Raw genomic sequence first — 6279 nt, forward strand, 5'->3', positions numbered from 1 at the left:
CTTAAGACTGTGACATTCCCGACTACTTTATGTTCCACTAATTGCTATACCCATTGTCCCGATATTGTGCTGCCTTTATTTTTTCGTAATGTATTTGCCATTTTCATAATTAAATGAACGAGACTAATTATGCATGAAATGTGTACCTAAAAATAGAACATACCCAATTCGGATGCTAATTTACGATTTTAGCTTCGATGCGGAGCTAAGAGGCTATTGGTTTTGCTATGATGAGATTTTTTTAGTCTATAGGCTAACAATTACCTACAGGCCACAATTACTTTTTTTATACTGCACCAGCTATAATTTTATAATATAAGAACAATTTTAATTTTATATAATATAATTATTTTACTCATTTACGTTTGAATATTTTCCTACTTAAATTGCTTAGCATCGGAAAAGGTTTTATTAATTATAATGACAATTATTGTTTTTGTTATTTTCAAATACTAAAATTTAAATTTTTTTATGCAAATCTAATATTTTTATTGTTAGATTAATCATTTTTTGGTTTTTTTTTAACTAGTGCACTTGAAATGCGATTCAATGTAAATCGAATAGACAAAATGGATATTGTTCTTAGTCAAAAAGAAAGGTAGATCTTATTAAGTTTTTTTCCTCAATTAATAAACTCAATCTAAAGCTTTTGCATCTTAGTTCCAAACTGACAGTTTTTATGAATTTTTAATAAATAAATAATAATCATTACTTTTACTTGTATGTCAACAATTTTTTTGACATAAAAATTCTTTAGAAATTTATTTTAAATGTAGCTTTGATGCGGAGCTAAGAAAGTATTGGTTTTATGAGACCCACGATATATTTTAAGCCGCTGCATCGATTTCTTCAAGTAGCATCTCTATTGATCAGCAATTGTAACTAAAAGGTACTTTAATGGGCCAGAGATTTAAAAAGTTTACCCCATCCCCTTTAAAATCGAAAAAACTGGCGAAAAATATGTTTTTTTTTTCAACTTGGAATTACAGAGACATTTAAAACACAATTACAACATTTTTTTTATATAGTTTAATTAGCTCCAAATTTGTATGGAATATTCTTTAGACATATATAATATAACCGATAATTGTTGACAAACTAAAACATATTATAACCCTTTCTCTTAGAAGTGCTGAAAACTTGTTTTTTACTTTTTCCTGTAAACTTTTAGGTCTTAAGATTTGAAAATTAGACCGAAGGTTAATCTATAATGGGGCTTTTTTAACACATTATTGTTATTGCAATGCTTGTGTCGATTTGTATTTCTACCATTACAGATTCACCTCAAAGCGATTATTTTAAAGTGATTTTTACACTATCAAAAATCCACAAAAAATCCAGTAACTTGGGGATGTATTAGGGAAGAGGGAGACGTCACAGGTATACAGGAATCATTATAACTGATAAAATCACTTTCAAATAAACGTATCGACGCGAATCTGTAAACGGTAAATATTTTTAACTCGACAAAAGTATTTAAATGAAATTAATGTGCTTAAAGTTCTAGTTTTGAAATTAAATTAAAATTTGTACTCAATATAGTTATTACATTCAATTATTTGTACTGGCTAAAAACAAATTTTAACTTACTAATAATATATTAATTTTTGGCCGTTATACACGACTAAAATCGCCAAGTCGATAAATAAACTAATCTTCACCTAGGTTTTTTACTTTTACGTCAAATCGAGCAATTTTCTTTCTGATGAAACTTAATGATTACTTTAGACATTTCTTTTGTTTTTTTTTTTTTTTAATTTTTTTGTTTGTGTTTACTGAGACAGTAGAATTTTTTAAAACAGCGCGGCGATTGTTGGAAAAGCATTTGTCGACCAATTTCAAAAAATAGGTATGTTTATATTTTTATTATTTAAATAGTATTATTATTTAGTATAAAGTAGGAAAATATTCAAACAAAAATACATACAACTTTCTTATATTCTTTTATAGTGACTTATAGTTATAACAGTAATCTTACAAAAATTAAAAACAATTTTTTCTGTTAAATTATTATGTTGTGTTGTGTTGATATATTCTGACGTTTTTTAGGTAAAATTAATACAAAAGTAAATCGGTACAAATTTAAACATATGAATACAAATAATTTTATGATGATAATAATAATTTATGAAAGTGAAAAACCCGGTGTTTAATAATCCCACTGGATAATAATTATAGTTCTAATCCGTCTACAGGGTAATTAATCGGAGAGTCTCGTGTTGGAAAATGGACGGCAACATTAATTAAAGGCCTACACCAAATTAACATTATTTAGAACATGTAACTTTGTAAGCAAGACTAGTTAGAAATAATATTTCTTTGTAATTTTCTATTATTATTATTATGAAATATATCAGCGAACAGTTAACAGACAATTTTATTTATAATAACAAAAAAAGTCACAGCGTACTATGTTTGAATTCGAAAAATATGAGTAAATTATTAAAATGGGGGCGCTATTTGGCTGTAGAGCCGGGGCGCGTCGGGAAAGCTCCCAGTGTTTCAGTACGGACCTGAGGTCAGTCCGGACTACAATAATCCGTCGCTTCTAGTGTTTAGTGTTTTGTACAGTTTTGACTTTTGTTAACTATTAAATGCTCAAACGCATACGGGCATACGGCATACCTATTCTGATATTAAAAATACGAATTTACAATTATTTTATATACCTAGCTATATTACTGTAAAGTGTTTAAGAAGATGAACAGATAACTGATAACACAATAGTACCTATATGTATTTGATTATTAGGAAAAAAATTTTGTTAATTTTTCTGAAAAATTTTAGTTATAAAAGTTAAGTTATTTGTGTGTATTATTCTTGTACAACCCTCCCCAGAACAAGATTGAATGTACGCCACTGTATGAGTTTAACCTGTTGGAATATACTTTATTACTCCACTGACACATATAAGTTATTAATTTAATAAATTAAACATTCGGCTTCTTATAATAATAAAACGAAATTATATACAAAACAAATGTCTTCTAATAATTAAGAAATCAAATAATTAATAATGTAACAATTAAAATACAGAAAAAAAAATTATCATAAGATTTTTATTTGTTAAGTACTATTAAACCATCCAAGTTGTGCCAGATATCCCAAATTTGCAAGGAATTGCTAGTCCACTTTTTCACTAAATATGTTCAAAATCATATTAAAATACAATATACTTAAATTTTAATTTACAATTTGGGTTTTAAAATTAAGAAGTCTACAAAATGTGTTTGCAAATTAAATAGTAATTTAATAATTGAAAAAAAATAACAACAACTAATGTTTTACAACTTGCAATTTTTTTTTCGAGATTAGGTTCCTAAAACTTTATAGTAACTATTTTATATTTTAAGCATAAAACAATATTTTGTACTTTTTTGTTTATTAGTTAGATATATCTTTTAATTTATTACACGGGGACCCATAGTTGGTATAAATAATTGGTTAATAATTATTTTTATCCGTTAATATTTTATTTGATGCGGGTAACATTTTTAAAACTATTTTTATATGCATATTAAGTATTATTTTTTATACAACTAGATGACATTATTATTTATTACCATTTATTAAAGTGATTGACTGACTTTTTGTGTTAACATAATTTTATAATGCCCCTGTATAAGAGTATGAATTAAAGGAAAGTGTTTCCATTTTAATATGCAATTGCCATGGAGTTATTCTTACATACAATACAAATTTTCATAATTGTTCATTTTTCAACCGATCAATAAATATTAATAATTTTTTCATAACAACCGTTTTAATATTGTCTATGATATAATACAAGACTTTAACGACCTATCGCAAATATAATAAATAAATAATTTGATTTGTTGAAATAAATTTGTTGACGGTTGCTATGTAAATTATTAGTTGTCATTTTAGTAGCGCAATCCATGACAAATCAACGTTTTGTTTTAGTTTTGAATAGTTGTTAATTTTTAACATGAAAAGACGTAATTGGAAGTTTATCAAACTCTTTTTTAAATTACATACTTGATTTAAACCAGTAACTAGACGATGAATAATGGATGTTGGATGAATAGAAGAGACACATAAGGTATTAACTGATCATCTGAACGGGGTATGTAGCGTACATTAAAATTATTATTACTTTTTTTCTAGGTATTCTAATGTATCATGAACAAAACCCTATTTTTTAATTAACCATAACTTCGTTACTAAGTACAATTTTGAATGTCCACCAACTTACAGCTCTCTGAAATAGTATATTCATTAGTTTTGATTTTTGATCATTAAGTTACTCTTACACTAGATATTCAAAAGTCTATGTTTTTTATTTACAAAATGTATAAGTGCTCTGAAGACTCGCGCCACACTTTTTTCTATTTTGTCTACATCTATAAAATAATTGACAGTCATATAACATATCTTGTCTGATCTAGGCGTCGGCAGATGTTTTAAAATTAAATAAATCGATTGAAAGTTAAATGTAAACAGTGACCGTATTATTGACATCATCATTTCCAGCTTACAATATCTACTGATTTTTTTTTTTTACAATAATTCTTCGGTATAATCTTCTTTTAGTTCTTGGTAGGAAATCTTCTGCACAAAATTTCGATAGCCTAGCTTCATATAATGATACATAGAAGTTCTTTCCTTCATAATATGTAATTTTGATTATTAGGTATGTAAAATTATAACATATTGTCTCCAGTCTGATACCACGTACGCTAATCGCTATCTATTTTCGCGTTGCCGCAAAGTAAAACTTATCGCAAAAAAAACTGTTATTTTCCAAATTTTTTTAATTAAATTTTTTCATTGGTAGGGATTGGCTATCAGTTTCCAAGAGGTACAATTTCGACTGTTAATAGAACCATACTGTACGAAAATCGAATCCTTCACTCAAGTCAAAAGCCGTTTGCCTTGAAAGTCTTAATGATATAATACCCAAGTTCCGCGTGCAGTCTGCGTACAACCCAACTATACTTTTTCGGTAGGTTAGCTTCCATAATATGTAATACTTATCTCAGGCTTTAATAGCTGAAAACAGACATCTGAACAGACATTTCTATATAAATATATTTTATTCCAGTATATAAGGGTATAGCTCGTTAAGGTCCCGGCTTTAGATTGTCGACAGTTCGTAGAGACACTGCGATGAACGTGCGAGGTGTTATGTGAAGTAAGACTTTATAACCGAAAAACTTTCTGTTGCGCTGTAGCCGGTTACCGCTTGAACGACTGACAGTTCTTAGGAACCGTGCGATGAACGCGATATCGGAAAAGTGGAGTAGGAATTATCGTCTGAAAAACTGACTCTTGCACAGAAGCCGGATATCTTGAACAACTGACGCTCAAGTTCGGCTGGCTTTCGATGTTATAGACCGGACTATGCTGGAATCAAATACGGTATAATCAAAAAATAATAATCACAACAGATACCTATAGCTATGACAAGAATAGCGAATACGTCTATGACATTAACGTGCAAGAGATTCAATTAGGAAGTTTGGATATGGAAATTGGAGTACCAAGCTGGACTAAAATAAAAACGTAGCGCAATATCACTACAACAAATAGGTAATAAATAATAATAATTGTTCGATAAACATAATTGTAGTTGAGGCCTGAGAGAGTACTTGAACGGATCGACGGATGATGAAGAATGATAAATACAATAATAAGAGCAATAATCAATCTCAGAGGTTGTTACTATAATAATCAGAAGGTAGGAAATGAAGAAACGGAGGTATGGAATCATCAAATGGCAAATTGACAAGCCATGGTCTTCAGTAGAAACAAGATGTTTAGGTAGTTTAGAAATATTATTATAATTTAGTATCTAGCATTTTGTAAAGGGACTCGAATTACACCAGTCCAAATTTTAATTTTACTACATATTTATTTATATATATATTGTCCTGTGTATATTATAGTATACTTATTGTGTTTTATCTTTTGTGTAAACATATTAATTGCTTATTTATATGTACAATAAAATGTTTACTGGATGATTGACTCTTTTCACTTAAGTGCTTGACTCGGAAAATTCATAAAAATTGGGTCGCCTTTATTGAACATTTATTTTTCATATTGTTGTTAACTGTTCATTCATGTATTTTTATAATTAGAAGAAATCTAAAAATGTCCTTTTGTTGCGCGTTATAACTCCAAGTCAAGTACTCGCGGATTAGGTCTATGTATGATGATATAGGTAGGTCCTGCAATTTGAAATGATCATTTTTGTTTACTAGGTACTTATCCTCCTTTGAAGTAAGACATTTTTTTAATTTTTCATAGAAGCGT

Source organism: Adelges cooleyi, unplaced genomic scaffold (assembly GCF_023614345.1).
Source record: "Adelges cooleyi isolate 19-005CV unplaced genomic scaffold, UGA_ACOO_1.1 ACOO_flye_CR_arks_rails_tigmint_CR_PRNA_23, whole genome shotgun sequence".
In the NCBI taxonomy this organism is placed as follows: Eukaryota; Metazoa; Arthropoda; class Insecta; order Hemiptera; family Adelgidae; genus Adelges; species Adelges cooleyi.